The 22,957-nt window shown below is 34.3% G+C and overlaps 1 long non-coding RNA gene across 6 annotated transcripts in view; it reads left to right on the forward strand.

The window, feature by feature from the left end:
* LOC143233175 (uncharacterized) overlaps positions 1–22,166 on the forward strand; it is an 85,425-nt gene extending 63,259 nt beyond the window's left edge. For all 6 annotated transcript variants that reach the window (XR_013018011.1, XR_013018012.1, XR_013018013.1 and 3 more), the window contains exon 3: positions 21,834–22,166. This is a non-coding gene — a long non-coding RNA (uncharacterized LOC143233175). The remainder of the gene's footprint in view (positions 1–21,833) is intronic.
* Positions 22,167–22,957: the final 791 nt, after the last annotated feature.

The raw sequence follows: 22,957 nt of genomic DNA on the forward strand, positions 1-22,957 counted from the left end.
GGTGATTCTTCACCAAATTTGGTCTATGGGGTGATACATACAAATTTTCCGTTTTGCAATTTTTATGGGTGTTTTTCACTTTTTTTTACTACTACTAATTTGCTCCCTTTTGAAGGATCTTCACCAAATTTAGCACGAAGATTTCTTGGGTCCCTGCCAAGATACATGCAAAGTTACAGTTTCACATTTTTTTGTTTTGTTTTGCGGTTTTCATGGACGTGTTTTTTTGTTTTTTAATTACGAATAAAGGAAGTAACTTTTCATGTCCTAAAGTACCTATAATTATTCACGAATTTACATAACTTCCGTCTTGGGAACGGGTCACGGGTATTCCAGCTAGTAATAAAATATATTAAAGTACTCAAACAACCAAAGTCGTTTAGTACATAGTTAAAATATTTATTTTAATAATTTTTACCTTTTTATAAACGTGGTGAGTTTTCATTCATCCACATAGGCCCAGCATGGCCAAATGTGTTAAGGCGTTCGACTCATAATCCGAGGGTGGCGGGTTCGAATCCCGGTTGCACCAAACATGCTCGCCCTCCCAGCCGTGGGAGCATTACAATGTTACGGTCAATTCGTTGGTAAAAGAGTAGCCCAAGAGTTGGCGGTGGGTGGTGATGACCAGTTGCCTTCTCTCTAGTCTTACACTGCTAAATTAGGGACGGCTAGCGCAGATAGCCTTCGAGTAGCTTTGCGCGAAATTCAAAAACAAACAAACATTCATCCATATAATTCTACGTTACCTATTTATTTTAAGTTTACATAATTTTCAAAATATCACGTCTTATTACTTACGTTTTGTATTTAAATGACAAGTTTTATAGTTTTGTTTTTTTTTGTAAAAAATAAAACGCATGTTAATAAATTTCAACACCCGATATTTCACGGTAAATTTTTTTTTGTCAATAATTACAACAATCAGCAATCTAAAGCCCCACGGTCGTATTGTCAACATAAACAAAAATCAGGAATGTTATTTTTCAAAAGTACTACAAACTGAAGTAATTGTGTGTGTACGTTTCTGCAAGAGAGATCTCGTGCAATACCATGTGTATTTGAATGTAACCTAAAAGCAATTATGCAAAAAAGCTTTCTTTCAATTTATTGCCAATATATAGTTCTGAATGTTTATTTTTAGTCTATTTCGAGAACAGGATTTTAACCGAAATTTGGTTAACTATTAACATGAAACATGGAGTGAAATTTCTAGATGTGGTAGATCGATACATTTTATTTTCACTCTCATGCATATTGATTTATTACACAGTGTCTGTTCCTCTGCCTATATGGGTAGAGATATACATTAGAATTTCGTTATGCAGTGAATGCCTGTTCCTGAGTGATGAAAATGCTACTGAGATCGAATAAAGATAATTAATCTTTTGATGGTTACTGCACGTTCTGTTCGCGTAATGTTGTGGTTTATCTGATCAATTTCATTATTCGGACGAATTCTCTGTTACTAGGTGGCAGCACCTGTTTAGAATATGTTTTTCTTTTTTTTTTTTAAACAGTTGCGATATTGTAAACTGTTTCATCTTCCCTAAAAGTCATAGAATATATTTATTTCAGATAAATAGAGCAAACGCTTAATTACAGATCGTTTTATAAAATATATAGCAGAGCATTACATTTTAAAATACTTTTTAAACATGTGTTGTATTGTTATAACTTGCTGAAACATTGTTTTAAAGTTAAACATTAAAATACTTCATATTAATGTTAATGTTTTGTTAAGAGACGAGTTTGTGTTACATTTCTGTGTATCATAACTAAAATTCCGATCTCTGAATGCCACCAGATTTTAACTTCGTTGCTGTATAATTAGTATATTTATTAAATACACTTACACGTATTAATACGCTTCTATTTGACAAGTTTTATGAGCCGTTTGTTTTGTACAATTGTTTAATATTTGGCCTTTTGTTTACGTATTTAACTACAAATGTTACTTGTTTAACGTAAGTAATGCTCATCGGATCTATATAATTCTATCTTCTTTTCCTTTTTATTAATGCAAAGAATCCCACGCTTCCTTTGTTAGAGGGAGCTTTATTGTGTTTGTCACCTGTGTATATGATCCTCACATAAATACGGTTCTTAAGTTGAATCCAAACCCATACAGTTTGCCTGCCCAATATGGTATCAGGGAACCATAGAGCATGACGCGAAGAAGGCGGAAAGGGAAAGATCAAGTGTTTTGTGGCAGTATTGATCAAAGACATGTTCCATGCCTCTTCTGTCTTTCCCTCCTGTTTCACTGCCCGTCATCGCTTAATATCGGCCCTCCCAGCTGGGCTAATTAAGTGTGAATAAAACGTGTATTAATCAAGCGGCCTTCCAGCTGGAACGGATATTTGGTTAAATACATTTTTGTTCCAGTCTTTCTTTCTTTCAGTTCTTTGAATCAATCCCTAACGTTTCTCTTTTTGTTTTTTTACACGAGTAAAATCACAAATGTCTAGGTATTTTTATTCAGGATACCGGGAGTACACTATACAAGAACATTATACAATACTCAGAAAATATCTTTACATTTAGGTGATTACAAACCATATTACACTTCAGCGATTTACAAGCGCATTTCCGTGTGACATATTATCCAATATGAGTATGTTTTAATAGCCACTCCTTTTTTCAGTATAGCAACTAAGACGTTTACTTCAAGACAAGGTGTTTTCGAAAGAAAATGTAAAGAATGTGACTTTGGAGTTAAAAATGCATTAAAACAGTTTCGTGTTCCTACTTTTTGTTTTTGTGAATGTGTGGGATAGCCGTTTAATCTTATTGTTGTTGAACGGTTTGTAACCCTTGTTTTCCAAATGATATATTTATACTTACATGAGTAATTGTAATTATAAATAATATTTTTGTTTTATTTGCCATATAGTTTGTAATCTTTCCTTTTCAGACAAGTTTTATCCATTATCCTTCGTCTGTGTTTCTTCTAAGACAATGAAAATTCGAAGTATTATATCTATGTTGTATCCTGGTGGAACAGCGTAAGTTTACGGGCTTACAACTCTAAAATCCAGGGTTTGATTCCCCACAGCGGACGCAGCAAATAGCCCAATGTGGTTTTTTTTCTAAAAATAACAAACAGTAATAATAAGTATATTATTTCTGAATAACTTAGCATACTTTTCGTGACACATCGCGTTTATTAAACATATCCTTTCGATAATTATACACATAGTGCAGGAAGTGTAATACATCTGAATATCTAACTCACGTTTTTAAACAGTACTATTATCAAAACGTATACATCTTGGTTACTGATTTCCTAGTCTACAATACAGGAAATGCTTAAACAGTAAAACAATGTTCCTCTGATGACGGTGAGCTTTTATATAATCGAAGCTTTGATGATAAACTACAATTTGTAACCATCAAATTATTTTTATTAGGTAGAAACACTCCAGGTACGTAATTCAGTTACAAACTGAATTCAACTTTAAAGTTAATGTCATAGATTTAGATTAATGATAACGATGCAGAAACAGCGGAAATATATTCTTTGTGTTCTGTTTGTTTGTTTTGGAATTTCGCACAAAGCTACTCGAGGGCTATCTGTGCTAGCCGTCCCTAATTTAGCAGTGTAAGACTAGAGGGAAAGCAGCTAGTCATTACCGCGCACCGCCAACTCTTGGGCTACTCTTTTACCAACGAATAGTGGGATTGACCGTCACATTATAACGCCCCCACGGCTGAAAGGGCGAGCATGTTTGGCGCGACGGGGATTCGAACCCGCGACCCTCAGATTACGAGTCGCACGCCTTAATACTCTTGGCCATGCCGGGCCATTATTCTTTGTGTAAAATGATATTTAGTGAGAAAAATCAGTTTGAGATTCGATTGAAACGGCAGAAAACTTGAAAGTTGACCAAAGTCCCTCTTTTAGACTTACAAATTATTGTTAAATTAATTATGAAAGAACCAGACTTAACGGCTTCTTCCATTTCTAGTTTTATTCAATTGAATTACAATTTAGATTATAATAATATGCAACAATGCTTAAATATTGTCATTTCTTTTCTCTGTTGTAGTTTTTTTTACTCTCTACTATCACCAGATGGGCTCTTAAAGAATTTACATATTACACTCTTGGATTCAATCTAATAGTAATATTATTCTATATTATATGCACTCTTAAGTTGTAACTTTCATTTCGGTGAAAAACATGGTTCAATAAGAGTTTGGTTAAAACCACAGTCTATATATATATTTATTTTCGCCTTTTAGCGATTTCAGTCAGTTCTTTGTATTTTCATTCTTTTTATTACGATGCGGTTCCTTTTGTTGAGCCTACCCCCCTGCTAGTAGAGCGGTAAGTCTACGGGTTTACAACGCTAAAATCAGGGGTTTGATTCTTTTTGGTGGGCTCAGTAGATAGCCCTATGTGGCTTTGCTATAAGAAAACACAAACCTTTTGTTATGATGATATTGCATTGCATTTCTAAGATTAAAATAATATCTTAAATTATGGTAATGAGTGAATTATGGAATACAAACTCCGTGATGTCATACATTCTTTTTTTTTATGCGGCCCGGCATGGCCAAGCGTGTTAAGGCGTGCGACTCGTAATCTGAGTCGCATCCCCGTCGCGCCAAACATGCTCGCCCTTTCAGCCGTGGGGGCGTTATAATATGACGGTTAATCCCACTATTCGTTGGTAAAAGAGTAGCCCAAGAGTTGGCGGTGGGTGGTGATGACCAGTTAGCTGCCTTCCCTCTAGTCTTACACTGCTAAATTAGGGACGGCTAGCACAGATAGCCCTCGAGTAGCTTTGTGCGAAATTCAAAAAAAACAAACTTTTGATAAATCCTTCCCAAAAACACCATTACACAATATACTTTTGAATCATTATTCCTCCTTCCGAGAAACACCATTACACAATATACTATTGAATCATTATTCCTCCTTCCGAGAAACACCATTACACAATATACTATTGAATCATTATTCCTCCTTCCGAGAAACACCATTACACAATATACTATTGAATCATTATTCCTCCTTCCGAGAAACACCATTACACAATATACTATTGAATCATTATTCCTCCGGTGCTTTTAAATTAGAAACATAATATGTCAAAACTGACGATACTTGATTCAGGTCTATTGTGTAAACTTATTTTTGTTTTTTTGCTGTCTAAAGAGTAATATTCTGATACAAACAACGAGGGTTTCCACAGAGTGTATATTGTAATAGATGAAAATCAAAACTGTAAAAATATATATAGCTTCAGTGATTTGACGTCTCTCACTGCAGAGAACCTCGTGCAGTTTAAACGAACAATACAGTTAACAAAAGAAACAAACACCTTGTATTTCTAAGGTCCTCTGCTGTATTTCCCATGCATTGAATATCAATTTTAGTATCGTGTATTTATCCAAGAGTCGCTTCCCAATGAATTTATTAAAATCTATATTGTTTCAACCAACATGAAATACACGAATACGAAACTTTTCAAAACAAATATGTTTAAAACAGTATTTATAAGAGAAGAATAAGGTTTTTTACTGATAATGGTGAACAAAACCTAAAATAAAAGCCTAACGAATTGGTATCGCGAGTATTATATGGAAAGACATAAGAAACTTATTTCGGTCTTAATAACAATGTTGTAAGTTTATCAATGATTCATGTTGGAAAACTGTTTTCCTACAAAAAGACAACAACATCAGATGGGGAATTACAAGATTTGTATTTGTTAAACCAACGAGTGTATTAAAACCTGTAATTTTATGACTTTTGAGCCTACTGTTTAATACGAACTAGCAGGCCTGAGCTTATTTATGAATGTAACTTTTTTAATACTTTACAATTCTAGATTATTACTTGTTTTGTGTCAGCTGCCTAAGGTAGAGAATACTTAGAAGTTTTAATCTAAAATGACTGAAATCTGCCCACACATACATTAAAGTCAGAAGGACGAAAATAAGCATGGGCAAAGTAACTTTGTTAAGATGATTCTTTATATTTCGGGCAAAGCACAGGTAGCCTTTAATAAAAGAAAAACCTTGTATTTCTTAGGTCCTCTGCTGTATTTCCCATGCGTTGAATACCAAGTTTTAGTATCGCGCATTTGTCCAAGAGTCGCTGACTATTTTATTACCTTGAATGTTATCTAGCAATTAAATTCATATATCTTTTAATGTGATGCAATATCGTTTAAAAAGGTGTCGTTTCTTCAACTGACCTCAATAACATTTTTAAATGCTGGCTGTGATTAATAATAGCAAAAGGTAGTGTTGTTTTTTTTCAATTTAACCAGGAACAAAGCATTTCCACTATACTGTGGATACTTGAAATGGATAAAATTGTCCCTTTTTAACTTATCACTTTTTAGTGTGTTTTTAACTATTATCAAAGAGAAATGCCTGAAACAAATTAAAGTTGTTTAATGTACTTTTCGTTAAATCTTCGATTGAAATCAGTTCACTCTTTTTCTATTTGTCAAAGTCTTTTTAATTTTTAGTTATGTGAAAGTATATGTTGGAAATGTGATGACTTCAAGGTAGAAACAATCTAAGTTAAGCATTGTGTTAACAGCTTTGTTAAAGTGCTATTTCCAACAAACAGACGTCAGAGCATAAAATCATAAGATAATTTTTGTAAACAATTATAGTATTTACAGATGCACTGACTATAACGAATACCATATATATAAAGGTTTTAGGTTTACTGGCAGATGTTAAGCAAATTACAGTTGATAGTTGAAGTCAAAAAATAGTTTTGATGCTTCGATCACTCGTCATTTTGTGGGGTTCATTTTCTCTCATCTACCATAGAAGTAAAATTAAACTTTGGATTTATACTACAGAAGATATGAAGCCATTGACAGCTAATTCAAATATTATTATTCGTTTTGTAATGGGAATTTCAGAAATAGTTATTTGATATTACAAACGTTAGAAACACTCGAGAGAAATTACTTTGATGTTTTGTAAACCACGGTGTTTTCTTATATTTCAAACCATAGATAATGGGTAATTTACCTGAATATAACAAACCAAGCCATAACTCACACAAATTATAAAAACTATGTTGTAAGTTTAAACTTAATGTTCTCTCTCTCTCTCTCTGGTATTTGGGGATATTTATTTGTATACCCAGGAGGGTCAGGTACACTCGACCTCTTCCTCCCTCCATAACTTTGTTGAAGTGGCCAGATTAATATATTTCGATTATATACTGAATGGCTGGAGTGATATCGTAAATTTAGTCAGGTCCTTTTCAGGACAATGTCCATTTATATTGTTCTTTTTTTATTATTATTAGCGTTCTTTGAGTCGTTTGTTTGTTTTCGAATTTCGCGCAAAGCTACACGAAGACTATCCGCGCTAGTCGTCCCTAATTTAGCAGTGTAAGACTAGAGGGAAGGGAGCTAGTCATCACCACCCACCGCCAACTCTTGAGCTACTCTTTTACCAATGAATAGTGGGACTAACCGTCACATTATAACGCTCTCAGGGCTGAAAGGGCGAGCATTTTGGTGTGACGGGGATTCGAATCCGCGACCCTCGGATTACTAGTCGAGTGCTTTAACCACCGGGCCATGCGGAGCCTCTTTGAGTCGTGTTCGTTTCTTATAGATACGAAAAGTTTGACTAAAGAAATACGTTTTGTGACCAAAACTAATTATAACTGCATATTTATTACACGATTGTAATTGAAGTGATTGAACCTTATTTTTACACATAATATTTTAATTGTTTTGAAGTATAGGGTCTTGTTTTATCTGTATTTTGTAACGACCAAAATGGTGTGCGAATGCACATGAAAAGAATGAAATTTACTGATATGATAAATTTATTACATTTATCTACACGACAAACTTCTATACTACTGGGACAATATTTAAGGCAGTATTAAGTCAGACTAGACTTAACTTGGTGCCCCCTAGTGGCACAGTGGTATGTCTGCAGACTTATACTGCTATAAACCGGATTCCAATAACCGTGCTGGGCAGAACACAGATAGCCCTTTGTGTAGTAGCTTCGTGCATAATAATAAACAACTTTAACTTAGTCCTGTAACATTTATAACTTAAGTCAACTTTATTGGATTAGATGTGGTAAAACAACATGCAGGACATGAATTATTTCACTAAATTTCAACTAATATGACAACATTTAACTCATACTACTCGTAGTAAATTGAAACTTTTATGAGAACACTTAAAGCATAAGTTACTCATACAATATTTAATATATATATATATATATATATATGCACAGAATAGTCATAATAGGCTTAAATGACATTTTAACACTTTAGGTACAACTCTGTAGATTAGTTGCTTTCCCCCTCACAATATTGAATTTCAATACCCGTTGTGGACCAAGCACAGATAGCCCGTTATGTAGCTTTGTGCCTAATTCCAAGTAATCAATCGAGTCGGTTAGTATATTATTTCTCGGAAGTATTTTTCTTGTGTTTTAGGTGTTTTTGACAGAGTGGACTACTCAATTTGACGTTTTTATGGACCGCGTATGACTTGAATGTAGGAGTGGACGCTTCAGTCTCTGTGCCAAGGTCTTTGTCAGCATAGATACCGAAACGCTTCCACTCCTAGATTTCAGGCAGATGCAAATCAGAAAACGTCCATGTCTTGTAGTAGCTTCCCCGTTAAGTTTGTACGAAGCAAAACAGTTTCGTAACTCGAGAAAGAAAACTTAAAAGTGCTGTGAGATAGTTAGAAACAGTAGAGGGTACTGTTAGGTAACATTTGTAAGAAATCACCAGAAAGTTTGAAAATAAAACAGTCATGATGTAAATGTACACGTTCTAAAATGTGACACATGATACTTAATATTAGTTAATGTGACACATGATATTTAATGTTAGTTAATGTGACATGATATTTAATGTTAGTTAATGTGACATGATATTTAATGTTAGTTATTGTGACACATGATATTTAATGTTAGGTAATATGACACATCATGTTTAATGTTAGTTAATGTGACACAATATTTAATGTTAGTTGATGTGACACATGATATTTAACATTAAGATAATGTGATACTTGATATTTAATGTTAATGTGACACACCAAGACTGTTTTTCAAATGAAGCTACAAACACACACATCTTTATACATTTATTTACTCATTTTATATTCAAAGTTGTGTTTTACCAATTTTTCTTTCTATTGTTTGAATAATATTATTTAATTATTACAATACAGTCTTTTACTTACCTATAAGGTCAGTACAATCTTCATGAATTTGTGGTGGTTTATCTTTCGTTGTTGGGCCTGGCATGGCCTAGCGCGTTAAGGCGTGCGCTTCGTAATCTGAGGGTTGCGGGTTCGAATCCCCTTCACACCAAACATGCTCGCCCTCCCAGCTGTGGGGGCGTTATAATGTGACGGTCAATCCCACTATTCGTTGGTAAAAGAGTAGCTCAAGAGTTGGCCGTGGGTGGTGATGACTAGCTGCCTTCCCTCTACTCTTAATTAGGGACACTGCTAAATTAGAGACGGATAGCGCAGATAGCCCTCGAGTAGCTTTGTCCGAAATTCCAAAACAAACAAACTTTCGTTGTTACAATTCTTGTTTATTTTTTTTAGTTCCGTGTCGCCAACGAGCAAACTATTCGTTTCTTTCTTTTTTTCATTACACCGTTTTTTTTGTATCATAGTTACGTGCGTGTTGTATGCTTGTGGTGCCATCTACGTTATTTAGTGGATCAACTCATAATTCCAACTACTGATTACCTATTTCGCGAAATTGTCGTTGTTGGCTCAAACTGCATATAAACGTTACTTTCCACTACGCCCCATTATCTAGAATGGACGTTAATGCTCGTAGAATTTCTGCCTCGAACACCAGGGGCCCTGTGGTATAGCTAATGCTCATACATTTTTCTAAATCGTTGAGGCAATGATTGGTGAAGCTATGGTATTACACGTTTTCCTTTTCTTTCTTTTTATGATCACACACACATAATATATATATGGACAATGGATATTACTGAGAATAGGAATAGATAAGTACGTTATTGTATTAACAGCTTTGGCACCTTAAATTTTCCTTTTCGTGTTTTTTTTTTTTTTTCAAATCTATTCGATCTTACTGGTCAGGAGTCCAAGTGTATCATATTTCTTAGATCAGGAGAAAATGAGAAAAAATACATTTTAACAGCTTGAAATGCCCGCTTTGACTGGACGAGGTTCACATTCATCCAATTCCGACTAATATAATTGCCTTAGTCAAAAAATGTTATCCATGTAAGGATTCTCCCTAGCTGACCAATTGATAAGCTTAAGAGCACATAAAGATAGAATTTAAGGTTAGAACCTTGTGATGACCACAGTACATATGTTGTGCAAGTTAGCGTAAAAATTTTTAAAAGAAATGCAATTTCCAATCCTTTTGGTTATCGATGTTTTTGTTATTCTGTGCCTCATTCGCAGAACATGGTTAAAACATGCAATAAAACTCCAGTGTTTAGAATTTGTTGTGGATTTGAAAAATCATTTGAATAGACCGTCGGAAAATGAGCTTTATAAAAGTTAATCTAAATCAGTGATTTTATAAGAGTGTATTAAATGTAATACAACATGAGCGAAATGAAGTTAAACGAACAATTTCTGGTAACTGTTGAGGTACAACACATTTGTTTAATTGTTTTATCATTAAAGTATTTTATGTTCGACATTTTAACATGGTTTTTCATTAGTAGAAATAAAATAAAAATAACTGCATTAATTTTAAGATATAACCGAACAAAAATTAGGAAATGTTGAAAAACTAGTGAGGAGCGAGAAGAGTTGGAAGTTGTCTAATGTTTAGACTATGGAACTCTAGATCCAAGGGTTCAAGACGTGTGTCCCATTTTCGCAATATCTCACTCCGAAATTTAGGGTTGTGAGTGGTTAAACCCCATAGTTTAATTACTAGGCAGTGAGAACTATTGGCTGTCTGCCTTATCTAAAGTTTGTCAGTTCAAAATTAGGGACTGATAGCACAGACAGACCTTTTGTAGCTATGTACAAACATCTGAAACAAAAACTCGAATAAGTAACTGATTATAGAATACCCGCGAGACTGAAGTGTCTCGTAAGCGATTGATAAAAATAGCGTTTCAGCTAAGGGTTTGTACATTTTAAACTCGGTTGACCTAATTTACTGAATATTAAATACTAAACTCGATAGCAGCGACGTACAATAAAAGAAGTGTAATTTAAATGCTATTGTATACTTTTATTTCCGAAAACCTTTAATAGTTCAGTAAAGAATAGTGTGGTGGAAATTACTGCCAGTCTTAATGTAATATAATATCACATGTATTTCTTATTGAAAGCTCTGAATAACTGTTGTGTTTTCTAAGTTTGACTTCTTAAGTCTTACTTTATTTTTGGAATGTAGGGAAATTCATTTAACCTTTGTCTTTGGAATCCATTATTAGGCTTGGCAGTCTTGTACTGATGATCGTGTTTTTCTAAGAAAATATGCTTTTTCTAACCTTCCTGCTTTTTTAGAAATGGCCCAGAAGGGATGATTTAATGAAAGTATTCTTTAGAGAAGAGCCTTGCCAATTTTTTTTCGATCTCCGTTTTTGAAGCTCCCCGTACACCAGCTAATGTACGTCTACGACTTCCATGTGCGAGTAAAAAAGTGTATTGGAGCTTTATTGAGGTTGGTGTGATATCACTTTATTTGACCACATTTCTTAACATTTATTTTGAATCGTGGCTGAGAACTGGCAAAGGTTCGACTTACATACCTTAGCTGAAAGCTTGCAAACGTTCGATTTACATTCCTTAGCTGAAAGCTTGTAAACGATCGGATGACATACCTTGGCTGGAAGCTTGTAAACGTTCTATTTATATTACTTAGCTGAAAGCATGCAAATGTTCGACTTACATACCTTGGCTGAAAGCTTGCAAACGCCCGGATGACATACCTTGGCTGGAAGCTTGTAAACGCTCGGATGACATACCTTAGCTGAAAGCTTGCAAACGCCCGGATGACATACCTTGGCTGGAAGCTTGTAAACGCTCGGATGACATACTTTGGATGGAAGCTTGTAAACGCTCGGATGACATACCTTGGCTGGAAGCTTGTAAACGCTCGGATGACATACCTTGGCTGGAAGCTTGTAAACACTCGGATGACATACTTTGGATGGAAGCTTGTAAACACTCGGATGACATACTTTGGATGGAAGCTTGTAAACGCTCGGATGACATACCTTAGCTGAAAGCTTGCAAACGCCCGGATGACATACCTTGGCTGGAAGCTTGTAAACACTCGGATGACATACTTTGGATGGAAGCTTGTAAACGCTCGGATGACATACTTTGGCTGGAAGCTTGTAAACACTCGGATGACATACTTTGGATGGAAGCTTGTAAACGCTCGGATGACATACTTTGGATGGAAGCTTGTAAACACTCGGATGACATACCTTCCGTTATTTAAATGCTCTTATCTACAGCAACAGGAGAAATGTTGAGCTACATCTTTTTTTTTTTTATCTTCAGGGGTGGGGTGGATCTTCAGGCTCCTTTAGTAATTATTGTCTTCACTCTGCAGATAGTGGCGTTGGTTCTGATTAAGTTGGGTCAAGTTGGGTGTTATTTCGAAGCCATTCTCTATTGCATGTTTTTTGTTTTGTTTTGTATATTAATGGGAAATATTGAAGAACGTATTCTTCGACATGTTTTCTTTTGGCTTACGTCGTTTAATAATTCCATATTATGGATAGTTATCACTTACCATCCAGCCGAGTGACTCAACTTTGGAAACATTGTAAAAGGCATTCACAGCGGTTTGAGTAACAGATGCCTGTCTGGCTATCACACCATGACTGTGATTCTAAAACATCTCGACGTTTACACAGAAACGTCGACTAATTTCCATGCATTCTTTAAATATGCAAATTACACTCTTCATAGTTTAGGTTCTTAGAAGTTTTTAATAATCTGTATGGTTGGATTCATAGGTGTATAGTATATTTTATGTATTCTACACACTTAATGAAATTAGTTGCAGTTATGTTTTTGTACTCCAAGAGATTAATTAAAGGTATCTACAGAAACTCATAAACGACTTTTCGGTTCTATGAAGGTGCCTCAAATATTATGAGTTCAAGATATTTTTGAAAACCTTTGTAGGGTGTATACACACATTAAAAATTATTCTTAGCCTCAAACAAATAACGGTAGATGTCTCTTTACTCACCAAAGGTGTGTTTTTTTTTTCTTTTTTTTTTAGCAAAGCCACAAAGGCTATCTGCTCAGCCCACCGAGGGGAATCGAACCCCTGATTTTAGCGTTGTAAATCCGGAGACATACCGCTGTACTAGCGGGGGGCCTCACCAAAGGTCAATTTTATATATCACTGTTAATATCAAAGTTTCTTTATCGACTCTTGTACTTAATGCCAAATTCGGTTAAAAAAATGTAAAATTAAACAGGGTTATGGTGACCGCAAGAAGTTGAACTAATTAATTTATATATATCAAGAATCGAGATCATGAAATGAAATCAGTACTGAATATTGTAAGATTAGGTTTTCAACATGATGAAAGTTAAAAGTAGGTTGGTAAAAAAACACAAAAATTCAACAAAACGTAAACTCTCATAACTTAAACGGGTGTTTTTAATGACTACCTTCTAACAGGATGATTCTTCACTAACAGACTCACCTTTCTTGTAAAATAATCTTGACTTTCAAATTTGTTGTCTTCGAAACTAACTTATTCACAGAAAATAAGGATATTACCTATAAGCATTTCTGTAGTCTTAGAATGTAAATATGGATAAACACTTAGAAACTGCAATAATTTGTTTAATTGCTTTATATTTGTTCAGTTATAAAACAGGTATAAAGAATTGTTAGCTAAAACTTATCAAATGCTGTTCTTTGGTATCACCTCGCAACTGTAGATCGCAAAAACAGTTTATTAACTTTCAATGTCTTGTATTTTGATGTCACATAATGTAATAGAAATTATTATAAAGATTGTTGACAACAACCGTTTTAGTGAAAGAATGGGTTAAAGAAAGAAGTTTTAAGTGGTGAAAGAATGGGTTAAAGAAAGAAACGTCAAACAGTGAAATTGCGGGTTAACGAAAGAAATCCCAGTTCTGCACTCACTCCTAAATGCTGAGGTCATTTATTATCTATTTTAATTCATTTTACATATATGCCCCTTGTGACAGTAAAATACGTTAATTACTATAAAAAAGGAAAGTGGGTACAATGTGTTTCAACATGCTATAGGTGGCAAATATCTGCTAGTGTGATCGTTTTGACATATGCATATGTGCATGGTATATTTTTCTTTTACAACAAAGATACGTACAACAATAATTGTACCACTTGTTTATATTTCTTGATGTGAAAGAGGTTCGAAGTTGGTGCTCTTGATATCTTTTGCGAATGACATATAAAAATGGAATTCATGCATTTGGAAGAGCTGTGAAAATACCCTAGCTTTGTCCACACGTCTGTCTCTGTGAACATAATAACAACAGTGTTCTTCTCTAACAATTCATTAATAAAAAAATTAGATCCACGTTTAATAGGATTCCAACCACAAGTATCAACAACGATGCAACGTCATTTTCTCATTTTAGACTTTACATGTGTCCGAAGGCCTAAACCATCAATTTTATCATAGTGACTGTGAAATATTAATACGCTTGCTTTACTTAGGAAACCAGAACTGTTCCGTATATGCTTCATTAAAAATATGTTTCATGCTTATATTTTTTCGTTTACTATATGTTTATTGCTTCTTTGACATGAATAACAATAATTTCAATCACTTATTCAGCTGTTTATACTTCTTGAGATGAGGTTGTTTTCAATATAATATGTATTCAGATTTGTTCGTTCTAACATTCAAAGCAGCTGTTACAATGTCACAAATTTGATCAGTTTTTGTTCTGACGTCGACGATAAGTGATATATCGATAGTAAACTTGCCGAGATCGAAGGTGCATGTTTATATACTGCGAAGTTTTGGAATGTTGCAACTTTACAAGATAGTAAAGTGTTTAGTTACAAGATTTAGTAATCAATTTGTGAGACTTGTATCTTTAATTTGTCAATTAATTAAAATACATTAACTTATAGTGAGCGTTGGTAGTAGGCCAGGTGGGTTAAGGCGTGCGGCTCGTAATCTGAGGGTCGCGGGTTCGCATCCCCGTCGCACCATACATGCTCGCCCTTTCAGCCGTGGGGGCGTTATTATGTGACGGTCAATCCCACTATTCGTTGGTAAAAGAGTAGCCCAAGAGTTGGCGGTGGGTGGTGATGACTAGCTGCCTTCCCTCTAGTCTTACACTGCTAAATTAGGGACAGTTAGCGCAAATAGCCCTCGAGTAGCTTTGCGCGAAATTAAAAAAAAGCAAACAAGCAAGCGTTGGTAGTATACAGGCTTTTTATTTTAATTATTTCTTCAACTGCATTGTTAGTTTGTATTCTTAAGTTAAATATTTTAAGATTCTGGTAACATTGGAGTATAATGGTTCATATACCTGTAGTAAACACATGCGTATCACCTGTAATAACGGTACGCTACGATAAATTCACTAAGCAGTATAACCTAGCCAATGATATTTATCTGCTATTTACCTTTCTTCACGTCGCTGTTTTAAAAGTCGTGTTCGTTGTTGCTATGACTTAACGTATCAACAGCAAAGTTCCGTTAAATAATATCTGATTGGTTCAAAGATGCAAATGACAAGAAATATGAAGCAAATAATGTTGTGCATTAAAAATTAATTAGTGGATGTATTTTACAAGATTGTAACACAAATAAATAACAACGCTACAATGAGTAATAACTTCGAACTATTGCTGTTAAACGCTGATATATATTTTACTGTTCACACGGCCAGAGTAAGTCAAGTCGCAAGTGTGTGTTTTGTTACAGAAAAGCCACATCGGGCTATCTGCTGAGTTTACGGAGAGAATCGACCCCTGATTTTAGCGTTGTAAATCCGTAGACAAACTGCTGTACCAGCGGGGATAAAGTCCCAGGTAATCAAAGGACTTGTATAAGGTTTACTTTCTGTCCGATCTAAGAGTTGTTGTTTTCTAAACTCCTTCTGAGGGTTAAGTTGTATAATGAAGATACAATAGATGTCTATTTAAGGTTAAGTTGTATAATGAAGATACAATAGATGATAAAGTTGAAAGATTAAATTACTCGAAACTCTGTAGAGTAGTCGGCAAAAGAACATAGCCTTTCACTTACGTGGTGAAATAGAGTAATTATGGAATATTTTATGGTGTTTTCTTATGTAGTAAAATTCACGACAGATGTGGTTTATTCTTACATGGCCAGGTGGGTTAAGGAGTTCGACTCGTAATCCGAGGGTTGCGGGTCCAAATCCCCGTCGCAGCAAACATGTTCGCCCTTTCAGCCGTGAGGGTATTATGTCACGGTCAATCCCACTATTCGTTGGTAAAAGAGTAGCCCAAGAGTTGGCGGTGGGTGGTGATGACTAGCTACCTTCCCTCTAGTCTTACACTGCTAAATTAGGGACGGCTAGCGCAGATAGCTCTGGAGTAGCTTTGCGCGAAATTCAAAACAAACAAAGAAATATTATTACATGGCAAAACAAATGGGAATTATGGTGCTTACATTATATAAGGGGAATTTATTAAGGCGTACTCTAATAAGGCAAGATGAAGGAGAATTTTAGTGTACTTTTGTGTGACAAAATAAAAGGAAAGGTATTATAATTTATTGTTAAATTGCAAAAAGAAAGGAAATGTATTATTAGGTATTACATGGCCAAACGAAGAGCGTTTAAAATGTGCTACAAAAATGATGGAGTAATTTTATTTCTTGTCTTGTGTTGAATTTGTAATTTATAAAGAACATTTAAACTTAGCTTGTAGGATGAACATCAGTGTACGAAATAAGATCAGATCGACCACTTTATTTCGTAGCTGTTAAGAGATGTAACTTCCGAAATTTTGTAGAATAGTGAACTAAAAAACATAAATTTAGTTGAAAGAATTTGTATTAGTATCAAAAGTAATTTTAACGATTTTATTTTCATTTCATCAGAGCTAATACTTTGACATAAATATGTTTAAAGGCATTCACTGATAAGTGCTCAATTAATGTATAGTTAATATTATTCACTATTAATTGAACAGTGAATCTGGATTGTTAGGACTTCTTTTGATACATGACTCTAAGCCAATATGTATCTTGGATATTCAAGATACACATGTTGTATGAGTGTCGCTGTTTACAGTCAAGTGTTTTTTTAGAGTGTTCAATTTCAACTATAACACGCGAGCTGAGGTGAGATTTCTAAATATATGCTTAACTGCAAGTGATGTATATATTTTTTGAAATGTCTGATTGTTCATATAAAACAATATTATGGACACTTTCTAGTTAACATTATAACAATAACTTTGAGAGGTTATTAAACATGTATGAAAATATATATATTGCACAAATGTATTTGTGCCTAACCTGCTGTATTTAATCAATGAATTTATGAGTCGTACAAATTTGCAACGTCAAAAATGATAAGTACAGCAAATCATTCAACAAGGAAAGACAAAAACTGTTTTACCAAGTTTGTGGAAAAGCGTTTTTCTTTTTCAAATTTTCAACGTATCAAATAAGTGCTTCAACACTTGATATCAAATTAGCAACCTCACTGCTTTAAAACATTACTGAAAATATAATTACTCTTACATCACACCGACTGAACACTTTATTAAGACTTCTATCTAACATCGGGTTCGACTGCCTCTCACTCTCACAATTGCACAAACTCCATGTGGTATCGGAAGGTGACTTGTTCGATTGTAACTTTTTAGTCGAGGAGTTTCACGGACGTCGATATAAAATTAAAATGGTGAATGCTGCGTTCAAATTCATCTCAAAACGCTCTGCCAGTATAAAATTTAATCAATGATTATGCTGGTCAATACTTGAAGGCAGTGTTACGTTCTTCCTGTCGTGGACAGCATGTTGCATTGTTGCATTATTGTCTTGGACTAGACCCATCAGTGCAACAATAGCATTCAGACTTATATAGATATCATTCCCCATTCTAATGGAACTCAAGGACCTAACCACAAGAACGTTTCGTGTACTATACCATCTACAAAAGACTGTATTAGAACACAAAGCAGAGAAAATGAAGTACTTCCTGTGTTCATATTTTCACTCATATTTCAGTTCTTTAAAGCTCGGGTGAAATATGACTCCTTAGATCATGTCACTCGTTTCTTGTCATTCATGTTTATAGTTTGAACACGAAGCACCAGAAACTCACGCTGTTTAAATCCAAGATAAGAAAGTTTTGGACAGGTTATGGACTGTCTGTCATATTACAGTTTCAAAAATGTTCTTGGAATGGCGCAGTTAATAAATAGTCCAGTCGTTACCACTATTAAAGGAGTTGGTCAATTAGCATACAGTCAGAGGTCTGTTGCACTTTTCAAACACATTCAGTCAACTTTTTTTTTATTGGCAGGCATCAAAGTAATTCACTATCTAAGTTAGTAACTTCGGATTTTTTGATACCTTATATCTGTTTCTTATAGCAAAGCCACAATGGGCTATCTGCTGAGCTTACTGAGGGGAATCGAACCCCCTGATTTTAGTGTTGTAAATTTGTAGACTTACCGCTGTACCAGCGGGGGACTAGTTTCTGTGAAAGAATGAACTCGCGTGGCTTTTCTGTTATTGAAAGATTTGTGTTGATTTATATGAAGTATATTAAAAATAATGAAATACATGCATAACTTATTGTTTAACAGTTCGTGTTTATAGACTAAACTTGACAGTTTTATGTTTCTAATCCTCCTTAAATGTAGGGTTACATGATTCGTCCTTGTGTGGACTAAAATGTGTTCTCCATGTTCACAAAATAATCGTGAAAATTTCAGTTTCCCTAATAACATAAGTAAATGACGAACCGTAACAAAACATCTAACTTTAGGCTCAGTACTATTTTAAAGTGAAATTCTTGCGAGATACATCGTAATACCACAGATATTGTATTCAAACAGTATGCAGAGAAAGTTTTTTTTGAGGTATTTTATTTTTAGAGGTTCGTGTTAAAAGAAAACAAAATGTATTAAGTTTAATTAACAAATCGTTTTTGTTTTGTTTCTTTTAATTTTAAGAGAGAGAGCATGTAAGCAGGTGACCAATACGTTATTTGGGGATAATGCAAGTAAGGTCTTTGATGAGCTGTGTGTATGTGTGTGTGTCTGTCTTTGTACACAGTCGCTATATATGTATTAACAAAAGTACCGAGACAGCCCGTCCCCAGCGAGTAATAGACCCGTCCCCTCTGCCACGTAGAATTTATTTATATATAATCGACTTTAACGAAAAGACAGTGTTAAGATACAATGAAGAAAAGGAGTTCTCGGATCTTCAGGGTATTAGATGCAACATTAATGATATGAAATTTTTGTTCACCTAATTCTATCAGAATGTATTGTGGTTACAGCGATGAAGAAATGGAAGAAAACTAGATGAATGTTAACGTGGAATATTATACCTTCTTCACCCCTCAGAAAATTACTGTTCATGACTAGTCGTCAGTCAGTTACTTTTTTTTTCCAACTTGAAATGTGTCGTGAAGCGAAACCCTTATCATAGCAACTGAATGTAGCTCACAAGACCTGGGAGCACGAATACAAGGCATTAGTTAAAACGATAGAATATTATAGTGTGGAGCAATGACTCTCATTACGTGCTTCAAACGGATGTATTTGACTTTGACAGCAATCAGAGAAAACTTTGGATGTGACTGTGTAATCTCAGTCATAAAGGGAATGACCACAGTTCCTTAAGCATACTTTTGTATAATATGTCTAGCACAGGTATAAAACGTCGAAAGTATATTGATCAACCCAAATCACATTGACCTGAATCCAACAGTTCCATTTTGAGATACTTCAGAACATTGCCTGAGGAACTGAAAATACAGATCTCAACTCACTTGACCTACTATTTAAAGTGTAGTATATACTATACTTATAAATGGCACAGGTGAGTACACCCCCTTTTAAACTGAAGACTCATTAGCGAAACAAAATCCACTTACCAAGCTGTGCTTCCATAATTCTTTTCGTTATATGTAATATATATATTAATTAGATAATTCTATTAATAAATTTAATATCCTAGTATGGTTTACGGCTTACATTTAGCACTGATATTTATTATACTTGAAAAGCAAGTTTCACACATTTTCTATAAGTTGCTTATTTATTAAAGCTGATAAAATAACATGGCACACATGTTAAAAAGCAACAACGATTGCAGTAAAGTTAACTTGTTTTTTATACTTTTCTTTCCTAGACCAAAGGTTTCATGCGTTTGCTATAGGCTCATGTTTGAAACATTGTACACGCTGTCTATGTCACTGGAAAATGGTTCTTAATTGTATCGTTTATCTTTAAGGCTATTTAAGTGAAACAGGAACGATTTTACCCTGCTTTTAAATGACTATTGTTGCATATATTTATCACGTTATTGGATAGTATTGTTCCATCAAATTAGCTGATTTTTGTGAATATATATCCAGAGATAATAACTTGAAATAACTGAAACAGGGTTCGATTGTAAATGTATGTTTCCCTGGATCCTCATTTGGAATAGTTTAGAATAAACTTAAGATAAAAAACTTTGTTTGCTCAATTCATATGGTCACTTGCTTTACTCTGTTGTAAAATAATACTATTTATTAGCTCATTGATAGGCGTCCTATCTTTATACATTTATAACTTACAAGTTCCTATGTATAAAATCAAATTATTGCCTTTTTCTCTTTCAATGTTTTTATTTTTACTTAAATTCGTTTCTTTATGTTACTATGAGCCAGATATTTTGTATGTGTGTTTGCATGTGGACCTCTGGAGATACATACATTTGGCAGGAAACTGCCAACAAAATATGTTAAATGTTATGCAAAAGTACTTACAATGTTGAATACCATGAAAGCTAAAGTACAAGAAGAAACTACAATATTAGATAAAGTAATAGATCGTATTCTAATAGCACGGGATGTATTGCATTAAATGCAAAAAGTGAGCTCAGTTTTACGTAAAAACACGAATTTCATAGTCTTTCATGGTAATAAATAAAACATGGAAAATTATAACAACATTGTTTATTAAATATATTTTTATTTTATCTATGTGTGTTTAACTTTAAATATTCACTTGTATGCTTATGTTTGGAGCCAGTTCTTCTAAATGTATGTCTTACACACTATTTAATAGTCTTGTACTGAAGTTTGTATGACAGTTGGAGCTTAATACAGAAAATAATTTCCGTGATACCACGTGAGTGGTATAATTGTCATAGATGTTTGTCTATCAAACACCTGTAAAATGCAACTGCGTGATATGTGGGATGTCCGAGGCTAACTGTTCGTGTGATACGTTACTTTGATCTTAATGTTTGTTTTCTATTAAACGCTTAACTTGTCGTACAAAGTTATATGTACGCGATTTTTGCTTTAACGTTATTTAGTAAGTGTTTTATAGTTAACGACTTTAATAGAAACTGTTGAAAATGAATATGAAAAGTATTCCTTTTATATTAAATTTAGCATCTTTGATTTGTTGCTCATGAAATGTTTGTTTGTGCAAATTAGGGTAAACTGATAGTAACTTATCCTTCGTGAGTCACACACTTGCAAAAGTGCACAAGTTTTGTGATATGAATAATTCTTTGCTTTTGTGTTTTTATGGGAGTACTGCTGTTTTAGTAATGCCTTTTCCTTTATTATACACACGTGCATATGTGTGTGTTAGCTTAGTCTTACATACTACTAAATCAATTTTTATAGATTTCCCGGGCGTCTGCTACCAATGTACGTCCGAAGCTGATTCGATAGGATGGGCACAAAGCTCAAGGCTGAATTGTCGACCAATGGGAAGCAAGCCCTGCATCTGGGGAGAACGGGTGCTCACTAAAGGAAACGACCCTGCCCTTGGCACGTTGGAGAGCGCCCAAGATTAGCTGGAGTGGGCTACAATTTCTTCGAGGATGTGTCACATCGGTTCCCGCCTCTTGGAAGGTTCAAGATGTTATAGTGTATATTGTTACCATAAAAATCATACTATTTTTACCGTGTTATTTCTACGAGTGTATAGACATGAAATAAAGCATTCAAACTGTTTATTGTCCATACACGATACATATTATATATATATTAACGTACATTCACATTATAGCGTCATTAGCTATATAATATAGTTACCTAGTTTTTAAGATCTATAAGCTAGTACATTTACCAGAAATAAAGCATCTGGACTATTAAATCACAAAATTTCCATATAGTTCTGGAGTCCTAACTGTTTACTATAAGTTCTTTTAGGAAGATTATTTAAGTACTTGTTTTGTGTGTGTGTTTTGTTACTTCAACACCTGCTTTAATTTTGTTTTAGTTTATAACAGAAGATTAAAACGCATGGTATTCATGTTGCCTTCAGACTCGGGCATAAACAATGGTGTCCTCCATTTATATCGATCGTGGGTCCATGAAATCCTACTTCTGCGATAAATGAAGAGGTTGGTAATATACGCCAGCTGAACAGTTAAGAGTTAGTGGTAAGTTAACCAAAAGAAGTGATTTTTTTCATCGCATCCTACATTATTGCTACAGCTTCAAGAAAAAAAGGAAAATAATAATTGTTACTGCTTCAAAGCTAAACTGTCGCCATATTGTATTTAACCACAAGCTGGTAGAGGTCTCCAGGTTGGTAATCTTGAATCTGTAAGTTTACCCCTGGACAACAAGAAAAACAAACGTTTTGTAACGTGGGATTAGTGTCGAAGGCTTAACTAAACGTGAGTTTTTAACATAAAAATTACCTTTTATTTTCATCATTATTTGCCTGGAATTTAAAAAAAAAACCCATTAGAATGGTAATTATATTAATTGAGAGAGAAGTCATTACACTTGTATAA

Source organism: Tachypleus tridentatus, chromosome 12 (assembly GCF_004210375.1).
Source record: "Tachypleus tridentatus isolate NWPU-2018 chromosome 12, ASM421037v1, whole genome shotgun sequence".
NCBI classification, from domain to species: domain Eukaryota; kingdom Metazoa; phylum Arthropoda; class Merostomata; order Xiphosura; family Limulidae; genus Tachypleus; species Tachypleus tridentatus.